Here is a 17,928-nt window from a genome sequence, read left to right on the forward strand (position 1 = left end):
GCATATACACATAATGAAATGACAAACAAAAGAGGTATAAAAGAATTTGTCAAATGCACTTTCATCTACGGACAAAAAGGCTTCCCTACGACAGAGTTGATCCCACCTGATGAAACATATTTCACTGGCACATGCTTCTACGAAAGAAGTGGCCGTAAATGCCAAAGGGGAAATAACGGTGCCATGATAGATTTTGATATAAGACCACAAATTAAGATGACTCTCAATAAAAGCTAAAATTGCAAATCCACGCCTTTATTCTCCATCAAGGTAGTACGCATTGGTTTTCTTACATCATGTTCTGGGTGTTAAAGGTTTGACGTTGTTTTTTTAAAATGTAATGCAATGTATTTGATATGCAAATCCAATCTGTGTTGCCTGCTAGACATGGAAATGGGAGGCAGTAAAAGGCTCCAGACTTCTGAGCTCAGCACATGTGAGGCACCTGAGGAGACTACCGTCAACTTCCCACACACCTTCACACAGATCACCCCCAGTAAAGTTATGATGATCTTAATTGGTTTATAAAATGATATGCCGAGCTAGAAAATGTTAATTAGCCCCATGAACCCTCTGCTACTTTCAGTGTAATTTCACTACCTTCATTTTTTATGTGGTTATCCTGGTCATTAAAAATGTGCCTTATATTTTTCAGTTTATTTTCGCATTACCTCAGAGTTAGACATATTTGGGCTCACTCTCTTAATCCAACAGCACATAATAGAAGCAAACTAACAATGACAGTCACAAAATCAAAATTAAACAGGGTGCAGTTGTATACTACTAACCTGAAAGTGCAAGCCTAGGAAAAAACTTCGTGAACAAATACGTAAAAGGCACAACTCATTTTGCAAATATGAAACCTACTGTCAGTACCCATTCATATTCAAGCACGAGCTGTATGAAATGCAAATAATAAGAAGGGAAAGAAAGCCACAAAGTTTGTAGCGTTTCTGAATACAGAAATGAAGCTAAAAATGCTTCTGTCATTGCAAGTTAGCCTATATTTTGATCCTGGGGGATAGCTGGAAAAAGTCACATGCACTGATCTATATATGGCAGGTGGCACCCACCCACATGAGTGTAAATGAATCCGGATGCTAAAGCTGCAGGTGAAGCAAGCCATCTACAATAGAAATTTGTGTCGTGGAGAAGGAGAAGCTCGATCTCTGGGAAAGAGTTCCTGTGCTGTAAGCGACATCAGTGACAGACGCAACAGGTGGAAAAGGGGCTATATAAATTCTGTTTTTACTGCTTAGTGTGATGCTTTTTATGACCACTTGCCATTAAAACAGGCCATTATTTTTCTACCTCATGGGCACGTAGACGGAAAGCAGCCCAGTTAACTGAACCAAGACCTTTCTCCCCATAACGTGTCTCTTTAAGGGTAAAATGTTTATAAAAAGGATTCTTAATGCAGCTGGCTGTGTAATCATCACAACTATTTCAAATCTGAGATACATGGAAGTAGTTATGTTCACCACTGTCAAATAGTAAACATTTTAATACTACTACCTATTATGCCTGTGCACTTTACTGTTGACTATCTTATTTCTTGGGAATGTGTGGAACATATTTTTGATCACTCTGAATGTGAAGTCATTGACAGTCAAGCTGACTTTGACTAGATTATTTTGGCGCACTGTGAGATATTTGCTCCGTGAGCGACTGCTGCGCCAAAAAACATTCGTGCGTCAGCCATATTTCACTCCCTTCACTCAAAGGTCACGTTGGTAATGCTGTTAGATTGTTGACTTGACTTGGATCTCAAATCGTCTTTCAGATCAAGTGTTATTAATCTGTTCCAACCGCACCTTGTGCACCTTCTGGTATGTGTGTAATATTTAGCGTTTAAGTGTACCCTCTTTTAGGAATAGCAGTAGTATAGCTACAAGATATACTATATTTGCATTTTTATTGGTTATTTTCTTTACTTTGGTAGATAACAGCATAATAAAATGTGCATATGAATCGATATTTTTTGTTTTTACATATTTCTGCTTTCTTTAGCGCTTGTTAGTGAAAATAACTGCTGCAGATATATGCAGGATTTTACTCTGGAAGTATATCTGTCTTGCACAAATGGCTTGAATGCAAGTTTAAATTCAGAGAAGCACTGCATCAATATTCAAATGTTGTATCTTTACAACTTCGTGAGATACATAATTAGATCTGATAGTGAAGCATGCTCTCTATAGTCAAATTTGTGGTCAAACAATGTCCCAACTAAATAAACAGACACTTGATGCAGAGATAATTAGCACTCAAGCATTCGTACAGTACGCTCACGCACCACCAACTGCACTGCTTGTCATGCACGTGCCAATGCAGAATCATGCACTGTCCTATACACACACGTACACACACACACACACACACACGTACACACACACGTACACACACACACACACACACACACACACAGGGTCATTTGAGTATTTGTGTGTTGCACTGCGTACAAGTCTCTAATTAGTCAGAGGATTAGTCAGTTTTATCAGACAATGTGTAGTATGTTCACGCAAGTGTACCTTGTGTGTGCAATCATGAATGTCAAATTCAGCAACTGTGCATCTCAATTGACCTCTGCATTCCATCCATCCATCCATCCATCCATCCATCCATCCATCCATCCATCCATCCATCCATCCATCCATCCATCCATCCATCCATCCATCCATCCATCGTTACCAGTGATAAGAAACTGATTCTGAACAAAGGTTGAGCGCGTTAAGCACATATTTAGTCAATGACATGTACACACAACAGTATATATTGTAATTGATCACTTGGTTTTTGCCATTTTAGGAGAAGCTGAGCTTCCCTTGAAGTGAGAGCGATCACCTCTGATATGGACCCAGATCCTCTGCCAAAACAGAAGAGTTACTTACAAATTGGCCACTTCTGTTTTGAGCACCGCAGCCACTGTAGACCATACGGAAGGGATTTACCGGATGACGAAACGCTCAGATCAAATGCACGGGAGTTAAGCCATCCCTCGTGATATTCCTCAGCCAATCAAATCTGCATTTCAGGTGATGAACAATAACACTGACTTTACAGTGAAAAGATGGAGAGATTACTGTTCTGGAGAAATTGACAAAATAGAGTGCTCCCAGAATGAAAATCTAATGGCCAGAATCATTTCTGTTTATACATCCCATTGGGACAGCAATTGCAAACACCGTCATGAGACAAAACATAAAGGCCTTTATCCTTTAGTATTGTTTTCTTAAAAATAGGATTTGCAGTTGAAAAAAAAAAAAACACTGGCTCCACTTTCACCACACCTCTTTCTTTAATTGTTATTATATTTCTAAACTTGTCACAGAGTGGCAAATCTAAAAACAAAAGAATAAAAAGTAAAAGACCAGAAAGATTTGTGTGAAAGTGTGAAAGATTTCTGTAATTTTTCTATGAAGTCTACCGGTCCTGACTGCAGCACACAGCTAATTCATGCTGATAATTTTCTTGGGTGGATTTTTGAACTTCAGTGAAGTTAAAAAGAATTGATTGGACAACCCTTGAGACAAATGAAGAGCAAATACAGTATACAGTATTTGACAATGGTGACAAGTTGACAGCGCCATATCTGGGCCTGGGAGAATCACTGTCAATTTTGGCATTATCAACAGGTCCTTGGTTAACTTGATCACCTCTCTCCCCCATGAATAAGCCATGCTACCAACGTAGTAGCCTTAGTTAACATTTGCGTGCACATTGTACATATTGCATGCACATGCCTGACGGGTGTAGCTTTGGTCAGGGATAAGGCGGTGGGGCATTCAAATCTTGCAATCTCGCATGAAAATTGCAGACTGCACCTTAAGGCATGATATTATTTTAAACATGAAATTTTCACTTATTTACTTGCTTTTCTTTTGAAATGCATCACTCCGTACTTTTGTTTTCGATTGGATTCAAATCAAACTATAAGGAATTTCGTAAAATTGCAATTGTTAAACAAAACATCGTAATAGAGAAAATAATATGGTCCCTGACATTAGTTATATTATCAAATAATAATAAATAAATAAAATTCTGCCAGGGTATGGAAACTTATGAGCACAACTATATTTCGGCATTCATACACATACGGTACTGTATGTTCAGTTTTGTGTTGCTTTACAAAAAAATAATCCCAAAAGGATTTAGAATTTGATTGAAATAATTTGATTTGACTGAGCCAGGTATTGACTACATGCAGATGTAGATAGGTACGACTGGGCTATTTAAATATTACTATATATTACAATAAATAGCCTATGAACCTTTACTTCAAGTTATTTCCTCAAACTGGATTTATTTGAATTATCTGCCCTATATAAAAGTAGCCAGATGCGTTGTTGGGGAAAGCAAATGGATGAGTGGGTCCATTGCCCTCCTCGACTCTCGCTTGTCCTGGGTTGGAGAGGGAAACATAGCTCGGAGAGATTCAGTGAAGCTACAAATAAATAACTCCTACTTCCCCAAGGGATGAAGTGCAAGGAAGGATGGCGAGAATGATGCAGGATTAAGTTTGATGTTTACCAAGAGGAGAAAGGAGAAGAAATGGCAGTTGAAATAGCAGTTGAAGCCATGATGCTCTCTTTCATTCTAGCCAGAAAGGTGCACTGCTCAAACAGCCTTTCATTCGGTCATTTGTCTCCATCAGCAGCCATCTCATAGTGTTAGTGGGTGCCTGAGAACCTATCTTTCTTTCTTTCTCTGGTTTGATGATGGAGAGGTAATTTCACTTTTGTGGCAGTGTGACTCTAATGCTGAGGTGGGCGATCACATGAAGGGATGGGAAAGAATATGTCTGGATGGGAAACAACGCTGAGAAAATGCCAACCTCCGCAGGGGCTGTTGCTTGCAGAATCACCTATGTATAGCTTCAAGATGCTTTTTGAAAACCCATTATCTTAATCAAGACAGATCATACATTTAGTTATTTATAGATTTATTTAGATTACAAAAAAATGCAAAGGTTTAAAGAAATAACTCTACAACCGAAAAGTAGTTATAAAATATAAATCTTAATTGCCCCTATACTTGTGTGATACACTCTCATTACCGTAGGTGTTCATTTTTGTTCTCCAAGGTAGACATCTTTGTGGTGTATCCAGCAGGTTTCACAATTGGGCCCACCTTTGCACACTACTGCTCAAGGCAAAATTGCACTCATACAGGATGTAATTACTGAATAGGCTCCAAGTGGAAAGTAATGAAAGAGTATTTTCCAGCAAATGTGCCCTTTTGCAACTGTATTTCTCTGTAAAACTAACTGTGGAAGAACATCATGCAGCAGGTCTACACCATTCAATCTGAAGAGGTGTTGTATTTGCCAAGGGAATTTGAATGCTCGATATGCTGACTTTGCCTAATGCTGTGGTACCCCAGGATATCAGATCAGGTTCCACAGAGCACCTCACGGAATGACAAAAGCATTGGCAGTGTCAACCAAACCCAAAATCTTTTAGAGAGCCATCTTCTTCACTGGAGTGTGAAATTATTTTAGCTCCCTGCTCATTATAGGATTTTAGAATGCATTATAGTTAGGGCTTTTATAGTGTGCCGCAGCATTAATTCAATTTGCCCTATTCACGCTTTCGTATTATCACGCTCAGTTCACGCTACGGGGGGAGAAAGCCTCAAAGCTGTGCACGCTGGCCTTATCTCTAAAGGATATAAACTACACTACGCAGCTCAATCAGGGGTTCCTCTAACCATTCAGCCACCATTCCTCTTCCTTCCCTCCACATGCCGTTTCCTCTGGCAGCCTCCATCTTTCTTTCAATCCTCGAGCTCTCTCGTCATTTCCCTCTGAGCCGATGATTGATGGGGGTTGTCCTCAAAGCCCTTTTGATATCTTTTCATAGAAACATAAACAGGCACGCAAAGATAAACACACACACCTGTGCACGTTCAAACACACACACAGCCAGACCGAGGCTAAGAAGAAGTTAAGGAGCCACACAAGTTTCATAGGAAACAATGTGCGACGAGACAGAATGGATCAATCACTGTAACCAGAACTTCTGTTCTTTATTTGTTCAGTTCAGCCGGGAATGTGCCATTCTGGGAGCACCTCCACACTACAAGTGCTGTTGTGCAAATGTAGAGTAGCGAGCTGAACATCAGAGTTGAGCAGCAGCGGGAGTGCAGACTCTGACAGTGTTGCTCCAGCCTAAATACTGCATACTTGCATGAATGCACAGTGACAAAACACACAGGAACACGATTTATCCATTGTCTGTACTTGGCTGTACAGTACAAAAAACATGACGCATCCTACTTACCATACATTGCGTGCATTGTGCTTTATATCAGTATGTGACTGATGTGTGGCTTATGGGAAATGGCAGAGGAGGAGGCGTGGATGAGGATAAAGTCCTCATTTTCACAACTAATCCGGTGAGCAGCCTGTGCTGTGAGGACCATCATCTCCTGTCATTAGCGGCCGGCAAGATTAAACAAGATCAATCTTAATGACCCTATGCGTACACAAATGTACTGTGCTATTAAAACTGCTGGGTGATTGATTCTGTTGTTATCGGTCATCATAACTATAGCAATGCATGATAATATTGTGGAAATGAGAGCAAGATAAATCAACAGTACCAAATCAAGATCATGGACAGGCATCAACTGGACATGAGCTCACATTCTTTTAACAATTTAAAGTCAAATTCATAAGCCGACACTCAACAACAGGAGGTGCTTTTGAGAGTTTCTAGTCAGTGCATGATAGGCAAAAAGATCAAACCGAGATTTGCACATTCATCCATGGAATTACTGAAATCATTTACAGTGTTGCAGCCAAAAGGGCAGAAGTAATTATGAGTCAATAATGTGCAAATGAAAAAGAACTGGTCTGATTCCAATATCTCACATTGAATTAGATGGAAACTTTAAAGGCTTGCTAGTTTCTTCTTCCTTTGTTTCATTTCGAGTAAAGGAGCTTAAGAGGATGGCAGCAGGCTGTGTCCTCAGCTCCTGGTCTTGATCGTTAATGTGGGGCAGCGGCGCGTGTCTATGTGTTTCTACGGCAGGGCTGGCATGGCTAACGACGCGGTGGCATCCCAGTTCCGTCCTTCTCATCACATCATTGCGGTACCGACCATATGGTGGGATGGGATCATGCAATTAAAGCTCTACTCTGTGGCGGTAGAGCAACAGAAAACCATTGACGTTGGCTGGGTAAGATCTGACACAAATTAGTAGCTGACTTGAAGTACTAAAGCAAAGCCGTAGACATTTCTGAATTATCAGAAACAGAGATGGGCACAAAAGTTGGATTACAAAGCGAGTGGAAGCAAACTTTGTCCAGCTTCCATTTTCACACATGGCATTATCTGTTTCCCTGCTAATCAAATAGGCAGCTCTCTCACGCGTGATCAAACCGCCTTTTACAAGTATCCGAATGATGAGGAACATGCTGTCTCGTAGAAGTTGTTCATCAGTTCTGAGTGGGTCTACATTATGTCTCCTACAAGTACATGTGCTCGTCTAATCAGCAGTCATCTGGCTGTGAGGGAGCAGCAGACTCTCTCTAACCCAAAATGGATTAAATTGCTGAGCCGAGAGATGGATGTCATCTTCAAACACAATCCTTTTGCTTTCTTCAGTTGGTGTGTGATTATCAGTCAGTGGACTTTGGTAAGAGTCTTTATCTTCTCTCTCCAAAGTGTATCTGCTCAACAAAAACTCCATTGCAGTGGGGCAATTTAGAATCATGCAATTAGAGCGCTTCTCGTCCTGCCATTTATGTATTTACTAATATTAGAGCATGTCAAATGTTGGTGCATTCAGAACATCCTCGGTCAAAGTTCAAATGGAAAACCTTTCAGAATGTCTCAGTCTCTGTGTTTAACAGCCGGCCTCTGGCCTCCTGACAGCAGAGCGCCAACCATTCTCAAGCTCAGTTAATTGGACCTTAGGGTATGAGAGATTGCAAAATGCAACAACAAATAGATAAATAAGCACAAAAAAAACAGCTCCAAACACACAGACTTCAATTTGCCATCAGTGCATTCCGGCTGAGACGTGGGCAGAGTGGTTGATTCATTGCAGTGCTTAAGGATGGTCCTCTCAGCTCTTGGACTCATGCACACCTCTCTCTCTCAGACTTTGTAAACTGACAGCAACAGTCTGTCACAGCCCATTCTGTGACATACAAATTGTTGTTTAAAATGTTGTTTTGTGAGTGGAAGCAAAACAGCTCCCGGTTTAATCGATACTGCAAAAAATCAATGCGGCTCCACTGGGAAATGCCAACGAAAGGCCGTCCAGCGAGTGGAGGTAGAGCAAAAGAAAAGTTGGATATGGAAAGAAAAAATGAAGCGCGTCGAGGGGACAGTCTATCGGTGAAATTACCTTAATTGCTTTGTTCGAGGCTTATCTTTCTAATCAAAGCAAGTATGGATGCAAGTTATCAGGAAATTTGGACACAATTAAGAAATCCGTTCAACTTGCATTCTTATCTCCCTTTAAGCTCATAATTGGGGCAAGTTAATACAATGATATCTTGTCAGGTAGGAAGAATCTGGTATAAAATGAGCGTGTTGTGCTCATTTCACACAGGTCCAAATCAGTTTGCAAAAATGCATTATATGCTGTTAGGCCAGTGAGAAGCTTGTTGGAGAGCACCACCTGCCTCCTCACTTTCCGTGGGGGTGACAATGTGTGTGATAATGGGCATCAATAGTGGAGACTTGCATGGAGCCATGGGTTTCCTCAGCTGCCATATAGTTTGCCCGCTCAACCAGTATCTCAACGCATACACGGAGCTCCGTAATTGATTATTTGGGGCTAATACTGAGTTCCCTGCACTAATGAGATGTGCATTGCTCATGCAAACACAGAGGCAGACATACTCGCTCATTCAACATCAGCACCATTAGCTCATTGACCCCCCCCCCCCCTTTGGCATCTGCATGCACAAATATTTTCTCATTCTTATCTGATTTTGCTTTTACAGATTCACCACTTTGGTATACCAAATATAATAATACAGACCTAATCAAGCTAATTTTGTATGCAGGTACCTGTTATTGTGGAAGGGCCAAAAGAGTCTTCACACAATTAAGGAAAGTTCTTTTTAACATAACCTATTAGTGATTGGATCCATTTTTTTCTTTCACAATTTTTCAAAAGCAATGTCAATGGTCTCCCCAATATACCCACAATGATGATTGAGACAAATTATACACAGTAGAACGAACACATGCCCTTTAGCCTGCTACACAGTACATACGGTATTATCCTGGACTCATCTGTTCTGTACATGCAATACCGCAGCAGTTTGTCTTTTCTGCCCTCTGAGCAATTTAAGATTATGTTTCACCAAGCTGATCTCACATCAGTCCCATACACCTGCCCCCGCGACTAATCGAGCTGCCCTTTTCTTATCGTCTTCTGCAGAATTCACATTCACCCTCCATCTTTTTCTCTTTTCAACCTTCCATACATTTCTCATTCCCCCAGGTCGGTCCAACTTTACCTTGCTCAACCAATTTTTTTCCCCTCCAAGTCATGCTCTGTGACCATGCAGTCAGCAGTTAATGTTGACCTTTTGATGCCCCCAATTGCACTGCCCTGTGATCAGTCTACATATAAAATCGTATGGCTCGTGGAGATGTTTACTTTAAGGGTTGCACTGTTTTTTTTCAAGGCTGTTTGCTTTTGTTGAATGTTCATTCCAGCTTGACCAGTCCATCCATCAATGCGCGGTTGTACGAGCAAAATAATAAACCCTTGAGTGTCTGCATCATTGAATTATGTAAATGCAGCTGCTTTACCAGAGGAGTATATGCGAGGTCCACTTAAATCTGCTCTCCAAATCATAACCCACATGGGTCTAAGTGCAACATGACGCAAATGTATCAAACATACTAATAATTCAATATGAATTAATTATTTGCAGCAGTTTTTAAGGCACCGTTGCAAAGTGCTAGACAGAATATTAGAAAACCAAAAGAGTAGAATATAAATAGAGAAATTATTAGTGAGTGCATTCAAGGAATATATGAATGGGTTTAAAGAGGAATTTCTTTTGCAATACATATATTAATTTTAGAAAAAAATAGACGCTCTAAAGTTGCCATTGTGCTCGTATCACTTGGAATATGAACAACTATTTTTCTTCCCCTCAAATGTATGCCTTTACTGTCATGCCAATTATCAGACAGGTTAAGACTTAAGTAAAAAACATTTCCATATTTATTTATTTCCAAAAAGAATAGAAATTGTGCATTTTCCCAGATTTTTTTCTGTTCTGTTCAGCTGCTTGGTCATGTGGAATGCTGGCTAGGAATGCTTTTGTTTCATATACTAGGACAGTTTTTCTGTGCAACAGAGTTTGAAATACCCCCTATGTGGTTGTTTCTCTTGTAGGATTTATTGAAAATGCAGTCAAACAGAACAACAAAAAAAATCAACAGACTGCCAGGTTATTTTGTGTGGATGAAAAGCAGTGACACGTGTTTTGAGGAGGGAATACAGCAAAAAGTAAATCGGACAGGATACATTAGGGATAAAGACATCCCTCGGTTTACTTGTATGGTCCGAACCAAAAGCGGACTATATATTTTTTTTTTCCACTTGGTGCAGTTAATATTTACACTGTACTTTTTTCCAAGTGGATTAAGTTCTTTAAAATCATCGACACGTGTGAACATCGGTGGTCCCATTGGGCAGCAATGACGAAGGCACCACACAGAGTACAGATACGGAAATTTCCTATGCGCTATATTCTTGCTTTGGATATTTGTGCTGTTATTAGCTTTTAGCCTAACCAGCTGTTCAGGTGTTCATACTGCTACCTCTAGCCTGCAAAAATAAAAATAGAGAGAATTTGAAGGTCCTTTCTTTCTTTTTCCTTCACAAATTTCCTACACTATTGGCTCAATGTGGCTTGTAAAGCATCACACATCATAACATATTACTTCCCAGGTGGAAAAAACAGGATTTGCCGATGGAACGACCAAAGAAAACATTCCCCACCAGAGCAAATCTGAAGTGTTGCTCTCTGTGGGTCCATGCAATCCTTCAGTGAAAGAACTGTGCGGGAGTTCCCACACTCTCTCGCCTCTAAACAGCACTAAACCTGGTTGCTGTGACTCGGGAGTCAAGGCCTACTTTCCCTGCTTGTACCTGTTTTTCTCCCCATGCACAGCCTGTAGCAGAAAACTATCACACTCCCCCCAGATTTGTACTGATGTTGCAATTGCATATTACACAGCCATCAAGTTAACATGGGATGTCTTCATGGAGAAAAAAAAATATCAGCATAGCACTATTAACAAGGGAAAACAAACAAAACAACTTTCTCTGCGTGTGATGTGAATTGCTGAGATGTCAAAGCATTTGTATTTGATCTCATCAGATTATGCAACTCCACTTAATGAACTACATACAGTTAAGTGCCTTTTAATTTGTAATTATTGATTAAACCAATAAGGCTTATGCCCATATACGTATTTATTTATTTTTTAAAATCCTCTGTGTAGTTATGCAATTAGCAAATGTAATTGACGAATGACCAAATAGAATTAGATAAATGTAAATGTGTGTTTGGTTTTGTCAAGAACTAAGAAATTTAAAATGTAACAATGAATCCAAGTCTTGTGATAAATAAAGGTAATATATATTTATTGTTCAAATATATTGCCTTCAAATGTACAGACTGGTTTAATCATTTGTACCCACTAAAGTTGATCGATAATGACATAAAACTGCAGTATGTTAATGGGTAGAGTTAATGGGAAAATACCAGTGATACATGACCACTCAGTAGCAGTGGCAAAACGTATTCTTTTCTTATTCTGGGAAAGATTTTAGGGTGGCAGATATAAAACGAGATCTGGTACCAAAAAAAAGTGCTTAGAGTAACTGCCAAAATATCCCATTATATTACTTTGTTTAATAAGTCAACAGACTACCAAGTGTGTTGATTAATCATGCTCCTGTAGAGTCATGGAGCGGAACGAAGAATGTACTGCACAATATGTCACTGAGTATGCTCCCTGCCTTACTTTATCAGTACTGTGCCAGAACACAGTACGCACAGCAAACTTAAAAACACACAAGGGGCTTTTATTTATGTAATTGATGGAAATACAAGATTGTGAGCGTGGTGTAAGCCTCCTTTGAGCCATTAGATCTTGTTTTGTTAATTTCACAGTCGCGTTTAAGTAAAAGGAGTGCGCTTGGCGCTGTTGAGGGCGTCAACACAGCCAACTCCATTCACTGACAATCTAATTAGCTGCTCCCATTCCCTTGAAGTGTGCTGCACACCCATCTCACATGGAGACAACTCTGCGCAGAAAATGATGCAGCAATCCATGTGTGACCCAGCATTGCTGCTGTGCTTGTAGCCTGTTGTCGTCATATTTATGAATGAAGTATGATGACATCCACACGTATGTCCGTGAGGCTTAGAGGCTGTCTGCCTGTGTCCTGTGCACATTCATCAATCAACATACACCAGCACTCATGTGGCATCTAAAAAGATAGAGCCCAAGTTATCAAAATTTCCATTTTGTGACATTATGAGCAATCATTTGGATTATCAACATTTTAGTCACCCTTAAACAGCGGCCATGCGTGCAGAACAATGCATTTTTGAAAGCATTATTGAAATAACACTAATGCAGTCATAGTGAGGCTGTGGGTAGCCTAATAAAAAATGTTAATGTCAAGGAAGAAAATGTTCTAACTCTGGAATGTCATCAACATAGTAGCGTGTATTAAAATGACACATTTACTGTATGGGAATAAGGAGACTGAATGGAAAAGGAAACAGCCAAAGTAATTTCCTCCTTTCTTAGCCCTGTGTCCTTACATATTGGACTATTTGTAAGGTCAGCACGCAGCACGTGTTACTCGACTTGAATATTCTTCAAACTGATTGCAAAGCACACTCTTTGGCATTCAGCATGTAGCTTGGAGCCGCAGCAACCATTTTCAACAGGCATAAGTTCAGCAGACGATGCAACACATGGCGCCATGCGAGAATAGATTTCTCGGGCAGTTGACCAGATGAAATTAGATTCAGAAGTCATGCAGAAACAGGTTGATAGATGCAAAGAATCTGGCTCTGCTTAAATTAGACATGTCAGTCGTGTGTTATCCTGAAAGGTGCTGAATGGATTTGTTGATTCCAACGATTATATGTGTATGTCTTCACTGTGTAAGCTCTGAGACGAACTCTCAGGAAGACACAGCAGCTCAAGAAGTATCGAAGAATTCAAAAATTCATTAAACTGAGCTAACAATCCACCTGCTAAAATACTACGCTTACAAAAAAACACATGCAGTAGGGTGTCGTTCATTAACCGATGCGACTTAATGATGCTTTGAGACCTTTTAAATCCCACTGATTCCCGCTGCCCACATTTTTTAACTAAAACATGGGCATATTTTTGATAGGATGTTCAACAATTAGCTGATGTAAAGTTTTCCTGTGGAATTTCCTGCAGTGATTTTTGGAATTGCTGATGAATAAATTCCACCAACAACAAGAGAGAAAAATACAAATCAGGTAAGAGAGACGGCTTCAATCAGACATCTATGTGCAAGGATTTGGCAAGCTTCCCCCCAGACAACCATCAGGATTCTACGTGGATAGCTGTAGCAAGCAGAGGACATGCCAGGCGTTTGATCAGGAAGGGAGAGTTACCTAGGTGGAAGAGATCAAACGGAGGAAGGTATTTGAGTGTCTCTCAGAATAAAGCGGCTTATTTCACCTATGCATCTGTGACAAGATATCGTCAGAAATCCACCTTGTTTTTCTCCCACCCAAAAAATTTCAGACCCCACCATGCAAAATAGAGACGCAATCAAGTATGCAATTATAATCCGGCACACACTGCACAATGAAACCGCAGCAGGCAATTCAAATGAACACTAGGTACAATGTTTCTTGCAATGAGCAGCACAATTACAAAGCCTTGGTTTTTTGATCTTTATCCTCCATTCTCCTGAACATCACCTGCTGCAATATGCAAAAGAACAGCTGCCTGAACAACACACGTGAGCCCCACCTTTCCACCACTAATTTGAAGGGTTGTCAGACTCTGGCAGTGCGATTACAAATCCCTCAGTCGAGAGCATGAACGAGAGGAGGATTAGAAGGGGTAATGCCAGTAGATGAGCGTAGGAGGGCCACAGTGGTTTGCCACTCTGCAAGGATTAGCTCCCAAAACTACTTCACAGTCCCCAACTATGTCAAGCAAGCACATAATTCAGCCAGTCTACCAAAGCATAAATAAATTCGAGCAACAAATGTATGGGTGACCATTGAAATATCTGGGAAGGGGATTAAAGTGAGAGACCATCAAGACAGACTTTAGTGTACAAATGTCCTTATTCACATTAAAATGGTGGTTTATGTTGCCTTGGGAGCTTAATCACACACCATCAACTTCTTTCGCAATGAGTGAGGGGAAACATGCAAACCTGCTGCTCCTTCAAAATTGCACAAAATGTCACGGCAATCTAAAAGCTGGCATGGTATCTTACTAATGGATCCATTATACATACATACAGTGGGGAGAAATAATGATTTGTTCCCATGCTCATTAACATTCTGCTCACTTATAAAGAAATTTACAGAAGCCAATTGTTATGGGTGCTTATTGTTTATGCCATAAACAAAAAATCTAAATGTAAAGTATATTGTAGCGTTTTTGACTCCTTCCAACTCGTATGTATGAAGCACACCAAAAAATTGCAACTCTTTTAGGTTTTTTTTTTTAATACTAAAGTTTAAAAGTTTAAAAACCACTGTTAAGTGAATATGCCAGTTTTGGATTAAACATGAAGTTTTGACATCTTGGGTTTATTTCCGCTTTAAGAAAGCAGTTGGTAACACACTGATCCATCATGGAGTGAAATCTTGCAGTGGCTCCAAATTTCAGGTCTGCCTCAAATTCATTTCCAAATGACTCCAAGAAGGCTTGGGAGAAAGCGCTGTTTAGATGAAACTAAAGTTGAACTATTTGGCATCAATCAGACATGCTGTGTTTGACTTGGCAGAGAGCAAAATCAGAGTATGACCCACATAACACCATCCCCACAGTCAAACATGGAGGTGGAAACATTATGTTTTGGGTCTATTTTTGCAGAGGGTACAGAGCGACTTATCTCATGGAGGGGCCATTGAATGGAGCCAAGCGCAAGTAACATATTGCATGAAAATCTAATTTCTTAGGTCATGAATGAGGCCTCCAGCATGACAATGAGCCAAAATATACTGCTAGGACACCAAAGGGGTGAACAAGAAGAAGAATATCGAGCTCAAGGAGTGGCCTCGTCAACCCCCACATCTAAACTCAATAGAAAACCCGTGAAAGGAGTTGAAGTCTCCAAGTGGCAGAGAATCTTGAAGGAATTGGAGAATTTTTGGAATGTGCCAAAATTTGCTTCTATGCTGTTTGTCAACCATCTACAAACAACTTTTCATCCCTCTGCTTGATAACAAGGGTTTCTCCATCACGTACCAACTTGCTTGGGGATCAAATCAAAAATTGTATAACTTTTATGTTTACTTTTCAGATGGATAATTATGATGTTGTATAATCTGAAGCCATTTACCGTAGTCAATAAACAACCACCTCATGAGAAACCTTTAATTCCTTTGAAGTGAGCAAATTTATTCTGCAGAAAACACAAAGTATTTTCCCTACAGCACATTGATTGGTCACAAAGTTACTTGCATCTGCATAAAATAATGCGATCCATTAAGAAAGCGGGAGGGGAAAAAAATGCTGTATTCTGTTTATAAAAAATTAATAATGCTCAACTTTGAAACCACATAGACAATACTACTACAATTTGAACATGCATTGATTCCAAATGTTAAAATGTGGTTGGTTGATGGTATTTTTTTTTTCTAAAATTTCCCTTAGCCTTTGTTACGAAACCAATCAGAAATACCCGGACTGACCCCTGGAATCGACCCCCGCACATCCCTGACCTACGATCAATCAATCTCCGACATCCCTTCCGTGTTGCCATATGGAATGTGCAAACACTTTGACGAACAGGTCACACCGCTCTTCTATCTCGTGAACTGTCTCAATCCAACATCTCCATTGCGGGAGAAGCAGAATGCCTGGAGTCTGCTGCAGAAAACAATATCTTCACCCAAGTGTATCAAACCCTGCGGTGAGTGAAAACAGGCCCCCAACAGAAGGCAGTCCTGGTAAAGGACGCGCAGGGTAACATACTGAACTCGAGGACGACTGTATCAGCCGCTGGAAGGAGCATCTCAACGACCTGTTACATCATCTCCCAACCCAAACAGACCACGCTCTCACCATATCATCCGTAAATGCCAGTGCAAATTACAACTGCAGCATGGACTCCATCACAAAAGAAGAGGTTACACAAGCCCTGGCCAAACTTCGAAACGACAGAGCCCCTGGTATCTGTAACATCACAGCGGAAATGATGAAAGCGGGTGGTGACAACATCATTGACTGGCTCACCCATATCATCAATTATGTCTGGATCATTGAGCACCCCCCAGAAGACTGGACCAGAGGCATCATTCTCCCCTTCTGGAAACATAAGGGTGATAAAATGGTCTGCAACAACTACAGCGGCATTACACTCCTCTCGATCCCAGGAAAGCTCTTCACCCGCATACTTCTCACCCGGGCCCTCCCGGCCATTAGAAGCAAAAGACGCCCCCAACAGGCGGGCTTCATGCCAAACCGCTCCACAACAGACCAGATCTCTGCCCTCGGCTTCATCATTGAGAAGGTACATGAGTTCCGTTAAGACAGACACCTCTATATTGCCTTTCTTGATCTCAAGGCGGCTTTCGACACTGTGGACCACACCTCCCTCTGGAAAATCTCACCATCCTCGAAGCGCCAAGAAAGATTACCACCCTCTTTCAAAAGCTCTACAGTGATGCCGAAAGCTGTGTGCGTGTCAATGGTAGGAACTCCACCTGGTTCTCAATCAACAGCGGATTAAACTAGGCAGTTATAACCTCACTGATCTGGAATATGCAGATGACACCACGCTATTTTGCTCCACCCCTGATCAGTTGAAAGAAGCCTTGGAAATCTACCAAGAGGAAGCCAACAAACTAGGTCTAAAGGTCAGCTGGCCCAAAACAAAACCGATGCACATAGGAGGCCCATCCCCTCCGCCGATGATGATGATGGAGCCTATTCCAGCAGAATTTGGTCAAGAGGAGTTGACACCCTGGACTGGTCTCTAGTCACTTGGAGGGCACATTAGAAATCGTTCTCGGTGTAGATAAATAAAGGATGTAGATCATGACGAAACAAATTCATGAATTACTTCACCTGCAGAAGAAACCATCCAGCTTCAAAAAGTGTTTCGAGGTAGATTCTTTATTTTCAATGAGTTATTGCTCATCCATTTTTAAAGAGAACAAGGATTATTATTTATTTCACCTTGTCATACCTGCTGCATATTTAAAATGACTCACATCTTTGAAAAGTCAGAGCATAAGACTAAAATCTACTTTTGAATTTTTGTTCAGGGATTCAAGTAAAGAACTAATTTGACATCTTAATGAATAAATAAATGAACATTACTCTGTGTCTTCTTGTGTGTTGTGTGTATACTGTATGAGAGCACACAGATTTACACCCTCATAACTACAGTACAGTCGTCCTGAAAACAATTACAGTGATTCAATTTAATTTCAGTAATGTGAGGGTATTAATATTGGTTGGGACCTCATGCACTGCTTCACCACCAAATGGTGCCCTGGGCACTGGGTAACCCCAAAGCTTCACATTAGTAGCCCATTATAAAACTAGCTTAGCAGTGATAAGACATTGTCATTTCCTAGGAATGTAGTAGAAGTGATAATGTGTAAATTAAAATATGTAAACATTTGCAGGGAGCTGTCAGTAAAAAAGGTGTTGCACATTGATATGTATCTGCTTCGAAGCTTCT

General features: G+C 40.5%; 1 protein-coding gene across 3 annotated transcripts in view; it reads right to left on the bottom strand.

The window, feature by feature from the left end:
- The window catches only part of LOC148396452 (neural-cadherin-like), an 85,648-nt gene that overhangs the window by 59,938 nt on the left and 7,782 nt on the right, over positions 1 to 17,928 (bottom strand). The window lies entirely within an intron of this gene.

The sequence above is a fragment of the Syngnathus floridae genome, chromosome 6 (assembly GCF_059516105.1).
Source record: "Syngnathus floridae isolate MCC-2025c chromosome 6, RoL_Sflo_1.0, whole genome shotgun sequence".
NCBI classification, from domain to species: Eukaryota; Metazoa; Chordata; class Actinopteri; order Syngnathiformes; family Syngnathidae; genus Syngnathus; species Syngnathus floridae.